General features: G+C 46.2%; 1 pseudogene; it reads left to right on the top strand.

Moving 5' to 3' along the window:
- The window catches only part of LOC137095432 (N-acetylglucosamine-1-phosphotransferase subunit gamma-like), a 45,120-nt pseudogene extending 25,001 nt beyond the window's left edge, over positions 1 to 20,119 (top strand).

The following is a 20,119-nucleotide window of genomic DNA, read 5'->3' as shown; positions in this document are numbered from 1 at the left end:
CTCTTTTCTCCACCAGGAGCTCCTATTGAAGCTGGCCAATTAGAGACCATATGCAAATAGCACCACTGCAGCAGCCAATCAAAATGTTGGAACTTTCAGGCTGGCCAATCAAAACGCTGGCACATACTCCTCCCGTCGCACCGCCACACTTTTGTCCGCCACATACAAACTTTCACCTTTATTATAGACTAGCTTGGGGACCCGGCGCTGCCCGGGTTATTTGAGAAAGGAATTGTATATCAAGGTTGGTCTTGATCAGTTATTTATATGTCTCGCAGTGGTCTCAGGAAGTTAGTGACGGTACTGTGAGTCCCATCGTCTGTGGTCCATCGTCCTCCAAACTGCACCAGGATGGAGAGAGGGTCATGGGGGCTCTGTGTGCTAAGTTTGGTCTTGATCAGTCATTGGATGAGGGTCACAGCAGTCTCAGAAAGTGATTTAAGGTACTGCAAGTCCCATCATCCATAGTCTCCCTCAAACATCACCAGAATGTTGAGTTGGCCATGGAGGCTCTCGGTGCCAAGTTTGGTCTTTATTGTTATTTGGATGAATGACACGGTGGTTTCAGGAAATGAGTGAAGGTACTGCAAGTCCCATCAGGCTGGCCAATCAGAATGCTGGCACATACACCGCCGCACCGCCACACTTTTGTCCTCCACATACTTGGATGAGGGTTGCAGTGGTCTCAAGAATTGAGCAAAGGTACTGCAAGTCCCATAATCCATGGTCCATCCCCGGCCAAACCACACCAGGACGTAAAGTGGGTCATGAGAGGTCTATGTGCCAGGTTTGGTCCTGATCTGTCATTGGATGAGGTTAACAGCGGTCTCAGAATGTGAGTGATGGTACTGCAAGTCCCATCATCCATGGTTCATCCTCCTCCAAACTGCAGTAGGATGTCGAGTGGGTCATGGGGGCTCTGTGTGCCGTGTGGTCTGTATTGGTAATTGTCTGACCCAGCCCCCGGCCTTTTCCTTTCCTCTCTTTGTCATCTCGGAATCTTGGAATTGAGGCTGGCCAATCAGAGACCATATGCAAATTTCCTTCTCATGTCCCCGTTTCTGCCATGAACTCTTTTCTCCACCAGGGGCTCCTATTGAAGCTGGCCAATCAGAGACCATATGCAAATTTCCTTCTCATGTCCCCGTTTCTGCCATGAACTCTTTTCTCCACCAGGGGCTCCTATTGAAGCTGGCCAATCAGAGACCATATGCAAATTTCCTTCTCATGTCCCCGTTTCTGCCATGAACTCTTTTCTCCACCAGGGGCTCCTATTGAAGCTGGCCAATCAGAGACCATATGCAAATAGCACCACTGGGGCAGCCAATCAGAATGTTGGAACTTTCAGGCTGGCCAATCAAAATGCTGGCACATACTCCTCCCGTCGCACCGCCACACTTTTGTCCGCCGCATACAAACTTTCACCTTTATTATATACATAGATATAGATATAGATATAGATATAGATATAGATAGATATAGACTAGCTTGGGGACCCGGCACTGCCCGGGTTATTAGAGAAAGTGGATAATGGTGGTTCTCTATGCCAAATTTGGTCTTTATTGGTCATTGGATGGTGGTTGCATTGTTTTCAGGAAGTGAGTCAAGGTACTTGAAGTCCCATCATTCATGGTCAACCCTCCTCCAAACAGCAGCAGTATATAGAATGGGTCATGGGGGCTCTGTGTGCTAAGTTTGGTCTTGATCAGTCATTGGATGAGGGTCACAGCAGTCTCAGAAAGTGAGTTAAGGTACTGCAAGTCCCATCATCCATAGTCTCCCTCTCCATCACCAGAATGTTCAGTTCGCCATGGGGGTTCTCTCTGCTAAGTTTGGTCTTTGTTGGTATTTGGATGAATGTCACTGTGGTTTCAGGAAGTGAGTGAAGTCCCATCATCCATTGTCCGTCCTCCTCCAAATGGCACCAGGATGTAGAGTCTCTCATGGGGGCTCTGTGTGCCAAGTTTGGTCTTGATTGGTCATTAGATGAGGGTTGCAGAAGTCTTGGGAAGTGAGTGGAGGTACTTGAAGTCCCATCATCCATAGTCTGTTCTCCCCCAAACCTCACCAGAATGTTGAGTTGGCCAAGGGGGCTCTCTGTGCCAAGTTTGGTCTTTCTTGATATTTGGATAAATGTCACTGTGGTTTCAGGAAGTGAGTGAAGATACTGGAAGTCCCGTCATCCATCTTCCCTCCTCCTCCAAACAGCATCAGGCTGTAGAGTGGTTCATGGGCGCTCTGTGTGCCAAGTTTGGTCTTGATCGGACATTAGATGAGGGTTGCAGCAGTCTTTGGAAGGGAGTGGAGGTACTTGAAGTCGCATCATCCATGGTCTGTCCTCCTCGAAAGTGCACCAGGATGTAGAGTGGGTCATGGGGACTCTGTGTGCCAAGTTTGGCCTTGATCACTCATTGGCGAGGGTCTCAGTGGTCTTAGGAAGTGAGTGAAGTGACTGCAAGTCCCATCATCCATTGTCAGATTCTTCCAAACCGCACCAGGATGTAGAGTGGGTTATGCGGGCTCTCTGTGTAAATTGTGGTCGTTATCCATTATTGTTGGCAGTTATAATGGTTTTAGGAAGGGAGTGCAGGTATTGCAAGTCCCATCGTCCATGGTGCATCCTCCTCCAAGCCGCACCAGGATGTAGAGTTTGTCATGAAGACTCAGTATGCCAAGTTTGGTCTTTATCGGTAATTGGATGAGGGTTGCAGTGTTCTCAAGAATTGAGCAAAGGTACTGCAAGTCCCATAATCCATGGTCCATCCCCGGCCAAAACACACCAGGACATAAAGTGGGTCATGAGAGGTCTATATGCCAAGTTTGGTCCCAATCAGTCATTGGATGAGGTTAACAGCGGTCTCAGAATGTGACTTATGGCACTGCAAGTCCCATCATCCATGGTTGCAGTAGGATGTCGAGTGGGTCATGGCGGCTCTGTGTGCCAAGTGTGGTCTGTATTGGTAATTTTCTGACGCAGCTTCCTCTGGCCTTTTCCTTTCCTCTCTTTGTCATCTCGGAATCTTGAAATTGAGGCTGGCCAATCAGAGACCATATGTAAATTTCCTTCTGTCATGTCCCCGTTTCTGTCATGAACCCTTTTCTCCACTAGGGGCTCCTGTTGAAACAGGCCAATCAGGGACCATATGCAAATAGCACCACCGCGGCAGCCAATCAGAATCTTGGAACTTTCAGGCTGGCCAATCCGAAAGCCGGCACGTACACCGCCACACATCCGCGCATACAAACTTTCACCTTTATTGTATACTAGCTTGGGGACCCGGCGCTGCCCAGGTTATTAGAGAAAGTGGGTAATGGCAGTTCTGTATGCCAAGTTTGGTCTTTATTGGTCATTGGATAATGGCTGCATTGTTTTCAGGAAGTGAGTGAAGGAACTTGAAGTCCCATCATCTATGGTCCATCCTCCTCCAAACAGCAGCAGGATATAGAGTGGGTCATAGGGGCTCTGTGTGCCAAATTTGGTCTTTATGAGTCATTGGATGAGGGTGGCAGTGGTTTCAGTAAGTGAGTGAAGGTACTGCAAGTCCCATCATCCATGGTCAACCCTCCTCCAAGCTGCAGCAGGATTTAGAGTGGGTCATGGGGGCTCTGTGTGCTACGTTTGGTCTTGATCAGTCATTGGATTAGGGTCGTAGTGGTTTCAGTAAGTGAGTAAACATACTGCAAGTCCCATCATCCATGGTCAACCCTCCTCCAAAACTGCAGTAGGATGTAGAGTGGGTCACGGGGGCTCTGTGTGCTAAGTTTGGTCTAGATTAGTCATTGGATGAGAGTTGCAGCAATCTTGGAAAGGGAGTGGAGGTACTTGAAGTCCCATCATCCACGATCAGTCCTCCTCCAAACTGCACCAAGATGTAGAGTGGGTCATGGGGGCTTTGTGTGCTAAATTTGGTCTTGATCAGTCATTGGATTAGGGTTGCAGTGGTTTCAGTAAGTGAGTAAACGTACTGCAAGTCCCATCATCCATGGTCAACCCTCCTCCAAAACTGCAGCAGGATGTAGAGTGGGTCTTGTGTGCTCTGTGTGCCAAGTGTGGTCTTGATTGGTCATTAGAAGAGGGTTGCAGCAATCTTTGGAAGGGAGTGGAGGTACTTGAAGTCCCATCATCCATGGTCTGTCCTCCTCCAAACTGCAGCAGGATGTAGAGTGGGTCATTGGAGCTCCATGTGCCAAGTTTAGTCTTGATTAGTCATTGGCGAGGGTCTCAGTGGTCTCAGGAAGTGAGCAAAGGTACTGCAAGTCCCATCATCCATCTCCAAAGTTTTCCAAATAACACCACGACGTAAAGTGGGTCATGAGAGGTCTATGTGCCAAGTTTGGTCTTGATCCGTCATTGGATGAGGTTTGCAGAGGTCTCAGAATGTGAGTGAAGGTACTGGAAGTTCCATCATCCATGGTCCACCCTTCTCCAAAACTGCAGTAGGATGTAGAGTGGGTCATGGGGGCTCTGTGTGCCAACTTTGGTCTTGATTGGTCATTAGATGAGTTTTGCAGCAGTCTTGGGTAGTGGAGGTACTTGAAGTCCCATCATCCATGGTCTGTCGTCCTCCAAACTTCTCCAGGATGTAGAGTGGGTCATTGAAGCTCCATGTGCCAAGTTTAGTCTTGATGAGTCATTGGCAAGAGTCTCAGTGGTCTCAGGAAGTGAGTGAAGTGACTGCAAGTCCCATCATCCATTGTCAAATTCTTCCAAACCGCACCAGGATGTAGAGTGACTTATGTGGGCTCTCTGTGTAAATTGTGGTCCTGATCCATCATTGTTGGCAGTTATAATGGTCTTAGGAAGGGAGTGCAGGTATTGCAAGTCCCATCGTCCATGGTGCATCTTCCTTCAAACTGCACCTGGATGTAAAATGCCTCATGGAGACTCAGTGTGCCAAGTTTGGTATTTATTGGTAATTGGATGAGGGTTGCAGTGGTCTGAAGAATTGAGCAATGGTACTGCAAGTCCCATAATCCACGGTCCATCCCCGGCCAAACCACACCAGGACATAAAGTGGGTCATGAGAGGTCTCTGTGCGAAGTTTGGTCCTGATCAGTCATTGGATAAGGTTAACAGTGGTCTCAGAATGTGAGTGGTGGTACTGCAAGTCCCATCATCCATGGTTCATACTCCTCCAAACTGCAGTAGGATGTAGAGTGGGTGATGGGGGCTCTGTGTGCCTATTTCGGTCTGTATTGGTAGTGTTCTGACCCAGCCCCCGGACTTTCCTTTCCTCTCTTTGTCATCTCGGAATGTTGGATTTGAGGCTGGCCAATCAGAGACCATATGCAAATTTCCTTCTGTCATGCCCCGTTTCTGCCATGAACCCTCTTCTCCACCAGGGGCTCCTCTTGAAGCTGGCCAATCAGAGACCATATGCAAATAGCACCACTGCGGCAGCCAATCCGAATGTTGGAACTTTCAGGCTGGCCAATCAGAAAGCCGGCACATACACCGCCACACATCCGCCGCATACAAGTTTTGACTTTTATTATATATATAGACTAGCTTGGGGACCCGGCGCTGCCCGCGTTATTAGAGAAAGGAATTGTATATCAAGGTTGGTCTTTATCACTTATTTATATGGCTTGCAGTGGACTCAGGAAGTTAGTGAAGGTACTGTGAGTCCCATCGTCTGTGGTCCATCGTCCTCCAAACTGCACCTGGATGGAGAGAGGGTCATGGGGGCTCTGTGTGCTAAGTTTGGTCTTGATCAGTCATTGGATGAGGGTCACAGCAGTCTCAGAAAGTGAGTTAAGGTACTGCAAGTCCCATCATCCATAGTCTCCCTCTCCATCACCAGAATGTTCAGTTCGCCATGGGGGTTCTCTCTGCTAAGTTTGGTCTTTGTTGGTATTTGGATGAATGTCACTGTGGTTTCAGGAAGTGAGTGAAGTCCCATCATCCATTGTCCGTCCTCCTCCAAATGGCACCAGGATGTAGAGTCTCTCATGGGGGCTCTGTGTGACAAGTTTGGTCTTGATTGGTCATTAGATGAGGGTTGCAGAAGTCTTGGGAAGTGAGTGGAGGTACTTGAAATCCCATCATCCATAGTTTGTTCTCCCCCAAACCCCACCAGAATGTTGAGTTGGCCATGGGGGTTCTGTGTGCCAAGTTTGGTCTTCATCAGTCATTCGATGAGGGTCTCAGTAGTTTCACTAAATGAGTGAAGGAACTGCAAGTCCCATTGTCCATGGTGCATCATCCTCCAAACCGCACCAGGATGTAGAGTGCATCATGGAGACCCGGTGTGCCAAGTTTGGTCCTTACCGGAAATTGGATGATGGTCTGTGTTCCTCGAAAGTACACCAGGATGTAGAGTGGGTCATGGGGACTCTGTGTGCCAAGTTTGGTCTTGATCAGTCATTGGCAAGGTTCTCAGTGGTCTCAGGAGGTCTCAAGTCTCAAGTCCCATCATCCATTGTCAAACTCTTCCAAACCGCACCAGGATGTAGAGTGGGTTATGCGGGCTCTCTGTGTAAATTGTGGTCGTGATCCATTATTGTTGGCAGTTATAATGGTTTTAGGAAGGGAGTGCAGGTATTGCAAGTCCCATCGTCCATGGTGCATCCTCCTCCAAGCCGCACCAGGATGTAGAGTTTGTCATGAAGACTCAGTATGCCAAGTTTGGTCTTTATCGGTAATTGGATGAGGGTTGCAGTGGTCTCAAGAATTGAGCAAAGGTACTGCAAGTCCCATAATCCATGGTCCATCCCTGGCCAAAACACACCAGGACGTAAAGTGGGTCATGAGAGGTCTATATGCCAAGTTTGGTCCTGATCAGTCATTGGATGAGGTTAACAGCGGTCTCAGAATGTGAGTGATGGTACTGCAAGTCCCATCATCCATGGTTCATCCTCCTCCAAACTGCAGTAGGATGTCGAGTGGGTCTTGTGGGCTCTGTGTGCCAAGTTTGTTCTGTATTGGTAATGTTCTGACCCAGCCCCTGGCCTTTTCCTTTCCTCTCTTTGTCATCTCGGAATCTTGGAATTGAGGCTGGCCAATCAGAGACCATATGCAAATTTCCTTCTCATGTCCCCGTTTCTGCCATGAACCCTCTTCTCCGCCAGAGGCTCCTATTGAAGCTGGCCAATCAGAGACCATATGCAAATAGCAGCACAGTGGCAGCCAATCAGAACGCTGGCACATACACCTTCCGCCCTCCGTCCTTCCTCTGTCCCATACAAACAAACACTCTCTTTTATTATAGACTAGCTTGGGGACCCGGCGCTGCCCGGGTTATTAGAGAAAGGAATTGTATATCAAGGTTGGTGTTTATCAGTTATTTATATGGCTCACAGTGGTGTCAGGAAGTTAGTGAAGGTACTGTGAGTCCCATCTTCTGTGGTCCATCGTCCTCCAAACTGCACCAGGATGGAGAGAGGGTCATGGGGGCTCTGTGTGCTAAGTTTGGTCTTGATCAGTCATTGGATGAGGGTCATCGCAGTCTCAGGAAGTGAGTTAAGGTACTGCAAGTCCCATCATCCATAGTCTCCCTCAAACATCACCAGAATGTTGAGTTGGCCATGGGGGCTCTCTGTGCCAAGTTTCGTCTTTATTGGTATTTGGATGAATGACACTGTGGTTTCAGGAAGTGAGTGAAGGTACTGCAAGTCCTATCATCTATTGTCCGTCCTCCTCCAAACAGCACCAGGATGTAGAGTCTCTCATGGGGGCTCTGTGTGCCAAGTTTGGTCTTGATTGGTCATTAGATGAGGGTTGCAGCAGTCTTGGGAAGTGAGTTAAGGTACTGCAAGTCCCATCATCCAAAATCTCCCTCAAACATCACCAGAATGTTGAGTTGGCCATGGGGGCTCTCTGTGCCAAGTTTGGTCTTCATTGGTATTTGGATGAATGTCACTGTGGTTTCAGGAAGTGAGTGAAGGTACTGCAAGTCCCATCATCCATTGTCCGTACTCCTCCAAACAGCATCAGGATGTAGAGTCTCTCATGGGGGTTCTGTGTGCCAAGTTTGGTCTTCATCAGTCATTGGATGAGGGTCTCAGTAGTTTCACTAAGTGAGTGAAGGAACTGCAAGTCCCATCGTCCATGGTGCATCATCTTCCAAACCGCACCAGGATGTAGAGTGCATCATGGAGACCCGGTGTGCCAAGTTTGGTCCTTACCGGAAATTGGATGATGGTTGCAGTGGTCTCAGAAATTGAGCGAAGATACTGCAAGTCCCATAATCCACGCTCGATCCACAGTCAAACCACACCATCGCATAAAGTGGGTCATGAGAGGTCTATGTGCCAAGTTTGGTGTTGTTCAGTAATTGTTGAGGGTCGCAGCAGTCTCGGAAAGCGAGTAGAGGTACTTCAAGTCCCATCATCCATGGTATGCCCTACTTCAAACCGCAGTAGGCTGTAGAGTGGGTCACGGGGGCTCTGTGTGCCAAGTTTGGTTTTGTTCGGACAAAGCAGTCTTGGGAAGAGAGTGGAGATGAGGCTTGCAGCAGTCTTGGGAAGAGAGTGGAGATGAGGCTTGCAGCAGTCTTGGGAAGAGAGTGGAGATACTTGAAGTCCTATCATCCATGGTCTGTCCTCCTCGAAAGTACACCAGGATGTAGAGTGGGTCATGGGGACTCTGTGTGCCAAGTTTGGTCTTGATCAGTCATTGGCAAGGTTCTCAGTGGTCTCAGGAAGTGAGTGAAGTGACTGCAAGTCCCATCATCCATTGTCAAATTCTTCCAAACCGCACCAGGATGTAGAGTGGGTTATGCGGGCTCTCTGTGTAAATTGTGGTCGTGATCCATCATTGTTGGCAGTTATAATGGTTTTGGAAAGGGAGTGCAGGTATTGCAAGTTCCATCATTAATGGTGCATCCTCCTCCAAGCCACACCAGGATGTAGAGTGCGTCATGGAGACTCAGTGTGCCAAGTTTGGTCTTTATCGGTAATTGTATGAGGGTTGCAGTGGTCTCAAGAATTGAGCAAAGGTACTGCAAGTCCCATAATCCATAGTCCATCCCCGGCCAAACCACACCAGGCGTAAAGTGGGTCATGAGAGGTCTATGTGCCAAGTTTGGTCCTGATCAGTCATTGGATGAGATTAACAGCGGTCTCAGAATGTGAGTGATGGTGCTGCAAGTCCCATCATCCATGGTTCATCCTCCTCCAAACTGCAGTAGGATGTCGAGTGGGTCTTGCAGGCTCAGTGTGCCAAGTCTGGTCTGTATTGGTAACTGACTCAGCCCCCTCTGGCCTTTTCCTTTCCTCTCTTAGTCATCTGGTAATCTTTTCTCCACCAGGAGCTCCTATTGAAGCTGGCCAATCAGAGACCATATGCAAATAGCACCACTGCAGCAGCCAATCCGAATGTTGGAACTTTCAGGCTGGCCAATCAAAACGCTGGCACATACTCCTCCCGTCGCACAGCCACACTTTTGTCCTTCACATACAATCTTTGACTTTTATTATATGTACTAGCTTGGGGACCCGGCGCTGCCCGGGTTATTAGAGAAAGTGGGTAATGGCGGTTCTGTATGCCAAGTTTGGTCTTTATTGGTCATTGGATAATAGCTGCATTGTTTTCAGGAAGTGAGTGAAGGAATTTGAAGTCCCATCATCCATGGTCCACCCTCCTCCAAACAGCAGCAGGATATAGAGTGGGTCATGGGGGCTCTGTGTGCCAAATTTGGTCTTTTATCAGTCATTGGATGAGGGTGGCAGTGGTTTCAGTAAGTGAGTGAAGGTACTCCAAGTCCCATCATCCATCTCCAATTTTTTTCCAAACGACACCAGGACATAAAGTGGGTCATGAGAGGTCTATGTGCCAAGTTTGTTCTTGATTAGTCATTGGATGAGGTTCACAGAGGTCTCAGAATGTGAGTGAAGGTACTGAAAGTCCCATCATCCATGGTCAGCCCTCCTCCAAAACTGCAGCAATATGTAGAGTAGGTCATGGGGGCTCTGTGTGCCAAGTTTGGTCTTGATTGGTCATTAGATGAGGGTTGCAGCAGTTTTGGGGAGTGGAGGTCCCATCATCCATGGTCCGTCCTCCTCGAAAGCGCACCAGGATGTAGAGTGGGTTATGGGGGCTTTGTGTGCCAATTTGGCCTTGATTGGTCATTGGATGAGGGTCGCAGTGGTTTCAGTAAGTGAGTAAAGATACTGCAAATCCCATCATCGATGGTCCATCCCCCTTAGAACTGCATCAGGATGTAGAGTGGGCCATGAGTACTCTGTGTGCCAAGTTTTGGCCTGGACTGTGATTTGTAGGGGCTACAATGTTCTTTGGGAAGTGAATCGGGTGAAGGTACTGCAAATCACATCATTAGTGGCCCATCCTGCCCTGAACTGCACTGGAAGTCCCATCATCCGTCCTTCTCCAAACAGCATCGGGATGTAGAGTGGGTCATGTGTTCTTTCTGTGTAAATTGTGGTCCTGATCCATCATTGTTGGCAGTTGTAATGGTTTTAGGAAGGGAGTGCAGGTATTACAAGTTCCATCGTCCATGGTGCATCCTCCTCCAAACTGCACCAGGATGTAGAGTGTGTCATGGAGACTCAGTGTGCCAAGTTTGGTCTTTATCGGTAATTGGATGAGGGTTGCAGTGGTCTCAAGAATTGAGCAAAGGTACTGCAAGTCCCATAATCCATGATCCATCCCCGGCCAAACCTCACCAGATGTAAAGTGGGTCATGAGAGGTCTATGTGCCATACTTACCTGGCAGGGGAGACACCATGATCACGAAGGTGGTTTTCCCAGGGTGAGGCTCAGAACCCCTAGCTAATCTAATTAGAAGCAACGTTAATATTGAAGGTATAAAAATAGGGACAGAAGTAATGAAAATCAACCTTTTTGCAGATGACGCCATGGTGTTATTAGGGTCACCAGAGGACTCTATAAAGGTAGTTACAAATACGATAAACAAATTCGAGAAATTATCAGGATTGGCCATTAATATACAAAAATCGGAAATATTACACAAAAATTTGACTCCTAAAGAGTTAAAAGAAATCCAGAGTATTACAGGGATAAAGCTAGGAGAGAAGAAGATAAAATATTTGGGTGTATATATTCCCAAAAACCTTAACAATATAATCCAATCTAATTATAATAGCTTATGGAAAAAAATAAACAAACAGATGGGTAGTTGGAAAAAACAAAACTGGGATATATCAAGCAAAATTAAAATGGTTAAAATGGTGATTCTCCCCAAATTTTTATTCCTGTTCCAAGCACTCCCATGTAGTATCCCCATCAAAATTATTCAAAAATGGGATTCTTCGATTAAAAATTGGATAGAAGGAACAAATAAAAATCGTATTCCCAAATCAGTATTTTATTCCTTAGAAGAGAATGGAGGATGGGGTGCCCCTAATTTACAGAATTATTTCGACGCCTGCCAATTAATAAGACTGATAGAACTAGATTTTGATGATTCAAGAAGATGGGCTAGAATTGAAAAAGCAATAAATGGATGGAACTACTGTTCATGTTTAAAAGGACGGGTTGATAAAAAAATCTTAACAGAAACTAAAGGGAGACCATTGATCTCATCTTTGGAATGTTGGAAAAAATGGCAAAACAACCTACAAATTAATAGGGTAGATATACTCCCAATAGGGTTTCTAGACAATAGAAAAGAACAGACATTTGGTAAGGTTATAACAAAGTTGAAACAGAATGGAATGAATCTGATAAAAGACCTCTTGAACTCAGATGGGACAATTAAGGATTGGGAGACAATAAAGGGTAAATGCGGTCAAGGTAATTGGCTTCTTTGGAATGGATTAAAACAAAGGATCATTAAAGAGAAGAAAAAAGAAGCCACTGAAACAGCCCTAGACCAAATCCTAAAATGGAAAATAGAAAAGGAGAAAGGGCTGATGGGGTTTATTTATAAGAAATTAATTGGAATACAATATAACTTGAAACAAGCCTTGATAGAAATACGGAAAGAAGATTTAAATAATAAAGTTTTAGAAATAGAAAATTGGATTGACTCAATTAAAAGTCTTAAGCATATAAAGATCAGAGAAACACAAAGGAAATTATTGACTAGATAGTACAGAACCCCAATTAAAATAGCCCAGATGACAAAAAACACCACAAATCTTTGTTGGCATGGATGTGGGAAAATTGGCTCTTATTCCCACATGTGGTGGGAATGCGATAGAGTACAAGAGTTCTATAGCAAGGTAATGAATGAAATGGAAGATATAATAGGTTATAAACTGGCCTTGAATAAAATAGAACTTTTTACAAAGAAATTAGACAAAAAAGATAACTGCAAAGACTGGGAGGAAATTATAAAATACATGATATTAGCTGCCCAAGCAATTGTAGCGTTGGGGTGGAAAGATTATAGAAAATGGGAGGTTAAAAAATGGTACGAGTATTTAGCAGAATATATGCTCCATGAATACATCTATGAAAAAAGAAGCAAATACTCAACAAGCCGACTTAAGAAAACTTGGATGTAGAAATGGGAAAGACTGATAGAAAAAGTGGAAGGAAATGAAAGATACAAGGTGCTAAACCATTCTCTCTATACAATTGTTCACTTAAATTAAGTTTGAAAATAAGATATTTACTGTTCCCTGAAGGGGGGGGGGGGAGGTGGGAGGAGGGGTGTAAAATCGAAAGACACAAGGTGAAGGGGAGACAGATAAGAGCACTAGGTAATTATAATGTGATATGTGTTATATGGTATGTTATATGTTTCCAGAATGTAATTTAGTAACTGAATTTCTAACAATGAGTGGATGTGATGGTATTATATTTGTGTCGGAAAATTCTAAGAAATAAATGTATTTAAAAAAAAAACAATAAGGAGAGGTCTATGTGCCAAGTTTGGTCCTGATCAGTCATTGGATGAGGTTAACAGCGGTCTCAGAATGTGAGTGATGGTGCTGCAAGTCCCATCATCCATGGTTCATCCTCCTCCAAACTGCAGTAGGATGTCGAGTGGGTCATGGGGGCTCTGTGTGCCAAGTGTGGTCTGTATTGGTAATTGTCTGACTCAGCCCCTGGTCTTTTCCTTTCCTCTCTTTGTCATCTCGGAATCTTGGAATTGAGGGTGGCCAATCAGAGACCATATGCAAATTTCCTTCTCATGTCCCCGTTTCTGCCATGAACTCTTTTCTCCACCACGGGCTCCTATTGAAGCTGGCCAATCAGAGACCATATGCAAATAGCACCACTGGGGCAGCCAATCAGAATGTTGGAACTTTCAGACTGGCCAATCAAAACGCTGGCACATACTCCTCCCGTCGCACCGCCACACTTTTGTCCGCCGCATACAAATTTTCACCTTTATTATATACATAGATAGATAGATATAGATATTGATATAGATATAGGTATAGATATACACTAGCTGTCCCTTGCCACGCGTTGCTGTGGCCCAATCTGGTGATCTGGAAAATAAAGTAATGAGAAAGTGTTGGTTTCTAATATATGTAATTCCTTTATGCTTGTGAGTAAACAGTATTTCTTGTTGTATCTTTGTCAGTGTTGATGTGGAGAGTGTCTGGTTTGCCTACTCTAGAATATGCAACATATCATAGTCCTTCTTTAAGAGTCTCTTTCAAATCTATGACATTATCTGTGTGTGTGTGTGTGTGTGGTGTGTGTGTGTGTGTGGGAATCATATCTATCTATCTATCTAATAAAGAAGAGTGTTTGTATGCGACGTAGGGCAGAGGTAGGTAGGATGTAGGGCGGACGTGTTTGACAGCTTTCTGATTGGCCAGCCTGAAAGTTCCAACATTCTGATTGGCTGCCGCTGTGGTGCTATTTGCATATGGTCTCTGATTGGCCAGCTTCAATAGGAGCCCCTGGTGGAGAAGAGGGTTCATGGCAGAAACGGGGCATAACAGAAGGAAATTTGCATATGGGCTCTGATTGGCCAGCCTCAAATCCAACATTCCGAGATAACAAAGAGAGGAAAGGAAAGGCCAAAGGGGGCTGGGTCAGAACACTCCCAATACAGAACAGACTTGGCACACAGAGCCCCCATCACCCACTCTACATCCTACTGCAGTTTGGAGGAGTATGAACCATGGATGATGGGACTTGCAGTACCATCACTCACATTCTGAGACCGCTGTTAACCTCATCCCATGACTGATCAGGACCAAACTTGGCCTCTCATGACCCACTTTACGTCCTGGTGTGGTTTGGTCGGGGATGGACCATGGATTATGGTACTTGCAGTACCATTGCTCAATTCTTGAGACCACTGCAACCCTCATCCAATTACCAATAAAGACCAAACTTGGCACACACAGCCCCCATGACCCACTCTGCATCCTGCTGCAGTTTGAAGGAGGATCGACTTTGGATGATGGGACTTACAGTACCATCACTCACATTCTGAGACCACTGTTAACCTCATCCAATGTCTGAACAGGACCAAACTTGCCACATAGACCTCTCATGACCCACTTTACGTCCTGGTGTGTCTTTGGCTGGGGATAGACCAAGGATTATGGGACTTACAGTACTTTTGCGCAATTCCTGAGACCACTGCAACGCTCATCCAATTACCAATAAAGACCAAACTTGGCACACTGAGTCTCCATGACGCACTCTACATCCAGATGCAGTTTGAAGGAGGGTGCACCATGGACGATGGGACTTGCAATACCTGCACTCCCTTCCTAAGACCATTACAACTGCCAACAATGATGGATTAGGACCACAATTTACACAGGGACCCAGCATGACCCACTCTACATCCTGGTGCGGTTTGGAAGAATTTGACAATGGATGATGGGACTTGCAGTCACTTCACTCACTTCCTGAGACCACTGAGACCCTCGCCAATGACTAATCAAGACTAAACTTGGCACATGGAGCTCCAATGACCCACTCTACATCCTGGTGCAGTTTGGAGGAGGACAGACCATGGATGATGGGACTTCAAGTACCTCCACTCCCCAAGACTGCTGCAAAACTCATCTAATGACCAATCAAGACCAAAGTTGGCACACAGAGCCCCCATGACCCACTCTACATCCTGCTGCAGTTTTGGAGAAGGGTGGCCCATGGATGATGGAACTTGCAGTACCTTCACTCACATTCTGAGACCTCTGCAAACCTCATCCAATGACGGATCAACACCAAACTTGGCACATAGACCTGTCATGACCCACGTTACATCCTGGTGTTGTTTGGAAAAATTTGGAGATGGATGATGGGACTTGCAGTACCTTTGCTCACTTCCTGAGACCACTGAGACCCTCGCCAATGATTACTCAAGACTAAACTTGGCACATGGAGCTCCAATGACCCACTCCACATCCTGGTGCAGTTTGGAGGAGGACAGACCATGGATGATGGGACTCCAAGTACCTCCACTCCCTTCCAAAGATTGCTAAAACCCTCTTCTAATGACCAATGAAGACCAAACTTGGCACATAGAGCCCCCATGATCCACTCTACATCCTGCTGCTGTTTGAAAGAGGATGGACTTTGGATGATGGGACTTGCAGTACCTTCACTCAGTGACACCACTGCCACCCTCATCTAATGACTGATAAAGACCAAACTTGGCACACAGAGCCCCCATGACCCACTCTATATCCTGCTGCTGTTTGTAGGAGGATGGCCCATGGATGTTGGGACTTGAAGTACCTTCACTCACTTCCTGAAAATAATGCAGCTGTTATCCAAAGACCAATAAAGACCAAACCTGACATACAGAACCACCATTACCCACTTTTTCTAATAACCCGGGCAGCGCCGGGTCCCCAAGCTAGTATATAATAAAGAAGAGTGTTTGTTTGTATGGGAAGGACAGAGGTGCGGAGGGCGGAAGGTGTATGTGCCAGCGTTCTGATTGGCTGCCGCTGTGCTGCTATTTGCATATGGTCTCTGATTGGTCAGCTTCAATAGGAGCCCCTGGTGGAGAAGAGGGTTCATGGCAGAAACGGGCATGACAGAAGGAAATTTGCATATGGTCTCTGATTGGCCAGCCTCAAATCCAACATTCCGAGATGACAAAGAGAGGAAAGGAAAGGCCGGGGGCTGAGTCAGAACACTACCAATACAGACCGATATAGGCACACAGAGCCCCCATCACCCACTCTACATCCTACTGCAGTTTGGAGGACTATGAACCATGGATGATTGGACTTGCAGTACCACCACTCACATTCTGAGACCGCTGTTAACCTCATCCAATGACTAATCAGGACCAAACTTTGCACATAGACCTCTCATGACCCACTGTACGTCCTGGTGTGGTTTGGCCGGGGATGGACCGTGGATTATGGGACTTGCAGTACCATTGCTCAATTCTTCAGACCACTGCAACCCTCATCCAATTACCGATAAATACCAAACTTGGCACACTGAGTCTCCATGACGCACTCTACATCCAGGTGCAGTTTGAAGGAGGATGCACCATGGACGATGGGACTTACAATACCAAAACTCCCTTCCTAAAACCATTACAACTGCCAACAATGATGGATCAGGACCACAATTTACACTGAGAGCCTGCATGACCCACTCTACATCCTGGTGCGGTTTGGAAGAATTTGACAATGGATGATGGGACTTGCAATCATTTCACTCACTTCCTGAGATCACTGCGACCCTCGCCAATGACTGATCAAGACCAAACTTGGCAAGCAGAGTCCCCATGACCCACTCTACATCCTGGTGCACTTTCGAGGAGGACAGACCATGGATGATGGGACTTGAAGTACCTCCACTCCCTTCCCAAGTCTGCTGCAACCCTCATCTAATGTCCAAACAAAACCAAACGTGGCACACAGAGCCCCCATGACCCACTCTACATCCTAATACGGTTTGGAGTAGGGCATGCCATGGATGATGGGACTTGAAGTACCTCTACTCGCTTTCCGAGACTGCTGCAACCCTCAACAATGACTGAACAACACCAAACTTGGCACATAGACCTCTCATGACCCACTTTATGCCTTGGTTTGACTGTGGATCGTGCATGGATTTTGGGACTTGCAGTACCTTCGCTCAATTCCTGAGACCACTGCAAAACATCATCCAATTTCCGATAAGGACCAAACTTGGCACACCGGGTCTCCATGATGCACTCTACATCCTGGTACAGTTTGGAGGATGATGCACCATGGACAATGGGACTTAGAGTACCTTCACTCAGTGAAACCACTGAGACCCTCATCCAATGACTGATGAAGACCAAACTTGACACACAGAGCCCCCATGGCCAACTCAACATTCTGGTGAGGTTTGGGAGAGAACAGACTATGGATGATGGGACTTCAAGTACCTCCACTCACTTCCCAAGACTGGTGCAACCCTCATGTAATGACCAATCAAGACCAAACTTGGCACACAGAGCCCCCATGAGCGACTCTACATCCTGGTGCTGTTTGGAGGAGGACGGACAATGGATGATGGGACTTGCAGTACCTTCACTCACTTCCTGAAACCACAGTGACACTCATCCAAATACCAAGAAAGACCAAACTTGGCACAGAGAGCCCCCATGGCCAACTCAACATTCTGGTGATGTTTGAGGGAGACTATGGATGATGGGACTTGCAGTACCTTCACCCATGTTCTGAGACTGCTGTGATCCTCATCCAATGACTGATCAAGACCAAACTTAGCACACAGAGCCCCCATGACCCACTTTACATCCTGCTGCAGTTTGAAAGGGGATGGACTTTGGGTGATGGGACTTGCAGTACCTTCACTCACTTACTGACACCACTGCCACCCTCATCTAATGACTGATAAAGACCAAACTTGGCACACAGAGCCCCCACGACCCACTCTATACCCTGCTGCTGTCTGTAGGAGGATGGCCCATGGATGATGGGACTTCAAGTACCTTCACTCACTTCCTGAAAATAATGCAGCCGTTATCCAAAGACCAATAAAGACCAAACTTGGCATACAAAACCGCCATTATCCACTTTCTCTAATAACCCGGGCAACGCCGGGTCCCCAAGCTAGTCTATCTATATTTATGACTGGATGGCTCTTTGCCAGGAGGGCTCTGATTACATTTTCTTGCCCTGGTGAAGAGAGTTGGACTGGATGGCCTTAAGTATTTTGTGTTGGTCATGGGGGTTCTGTGTGGGAAGTTTGCCCCATTTCTGTCATTTGTGGGTTTCAGAATGCTCTTTAATTGTAGTGAACTATTAATCCCAGTAACTACAAATCCCAAATGTCAAGATCTATTTCCTCCAAACTCCATCTGTGTTCATATTTAGGCATATGGAATTTTTGTGTCAAGTCCATCATTGTTTGAGTCCACATTGTTTGAGTCCACAGTGCTCTCTGGATGTATGTGAACTACAACTCCCAAACTCAAGGTCAATGCCCACCAAACCCTTCCAGTGTTCTGTTGGTCATGGAAGTCCTGTATGCCATGTTTGGTTCAATTCCATCATTGGTGGAGTTCAGAATGCTCTTTGATTGTAGGTGAACTATAAATCCAAGTAAGTACAAATCCCAAATGTCAAGGTCTATTTCCTCCAAACTCCATCTGTGTTCATATTTGGGCATATGGAATATTCGTGCCAAGTTTGGTCCAGATCCATCATTGTTTGAGTCCACAGTGCTCTCTGGATGCGGGTGAACTATAATTCCCAAACTCAAGGTCAATGTCCACCAAACCTTTCCAGTTTTTTCTGTTGGTCATGGGAGCCCTGTGTGCTAAGCTTGGCCCAATTCCATCATTGGTGGAGTTCAGAATGCTCCTTGATTGTAGGTAAACTATAAATTCCAGCAACGACAATTCCCAAATTACAAAATCAATTTTTTGAATGGAAGACATAAATTGGGCTGTTAGGTGTCTTGTGTCCAAATTTGGTGTCAATTCCCCCAGTGGTTTTTGAGTTCTGATGGTAGCACAAACTAACATTACATTTTTTAAATATAGATTATCATATCATATATACATCTTATATATTTTATATGTAAAGGGGGAAAGGCCATGTGCTGAACTGACATCTCATCCTTTTCCAGGCCACTTGCACCCCAAAAGAAGAACCAGGATCACAGATGAGAGAGAGCTGATTGACCAAACCTCACAAAATGATTGTTGACAGGTAGAAATGTTGGATGTTACTGTTAGGCAGAAGACATGAAATGCAGAGGGGTGACCCACAGCTCAACAACAGTCCTGTCTGTGAAAGGGATCTGGGAGAATTAGTCTGCCACAAGCTGAACATGAGCCAACAACGTGATGTAGCCGCGGAAAATACAATTCTGGGCTGTATCAAAAGGAATCTAGTGTTTAGATGACAGGAAGTCCTGGTGCTCCTTTGTTCTGTTTTGGCCAGACCTCTTCACCTGGAATGACAACCCTGTCTCCATTTCTAAGCCAAGCAATTAAAAGAGATGTTGAGTCTGAGCTGGAAGGGGTCCAGAGGAGGGTGGCTAAAAGGATCCAAGGCCTGGAAGCCAAGAATAATCTCTCTTGAGGAGGAACAGCTTAAAGAGCTGAGTCTGTTGAACTCTGAGAAGAGAAAGCTGAAAGAAAGGGACAGGAGAGGAACTATGTCTAAGCATTAGAAGAGATGTCCTATGGAAAAAGGAGCCGGCTACCTTTCTGCTCTGGGGACTAGGCCTCAATGGAGCCAAGGGTTCAAATCCTAGAAATGAGATTCCTCCGAAAGATTAGGAAGACCTAACCAGAAGAAGATCTGTTTGACTGTGGAGCTCTCTGCCTCAGAGTCCAGGGGAGACTCCCTCCTTCTCCAGACATTGAAGCAGTGGCTGGATGGCCATCTGTCGGGAGTGATTGGATTATGTCTTATTCAATGGCAGAAGGGGGTTGGACTGAATAGCTCTCTGTGTGGGGGAGGAGTCCCTTCTAATTCTAGATTCCATGTGGTGCTGATCATGTCTACCTCTTAATATGTATCTTTAACTGGATGGTCATCTGGCAGGAGGGATTGGATTGTATCTTCTTCAATGGCAGGAGGTTCAACTGGATGTCCGGCCCTCTTTGGGGGGTCCAAATCTTAGAGCCTGATTGTACAGCCCTATTCCTCTCCAGTAACTTTTAATGTATATGAGGCTAGATGGCTGTCTGCTGGGAGGAAACGGTAAACTAGTCTGGAAAAATTTTGTGACAAAAAAAATGTTGATCAGCTACTTGTTTCCCCATTCCTTCACAAATAAAGCCTGTGAATGTATTAA

The sequence above is a fragment of the Anolis sagrei genome, chromosome Y (genome assembly GCF_037176765.1).
Source record: "Anolis sagrei isolate rAnoSag1 chromosome Y, rAnoSag1.mat, whole genome shotgun sequence".
NCBI lineage: Eukaryota > Metazoa > Chordata > Lepidosauria > Squamata > Dactyloidae > Anolis > Anolis sagrei.
Note: the sequence above shows the minus strand (reverse complement) of the source record. Positions and strands in the feature narration are given on the sequence as shown.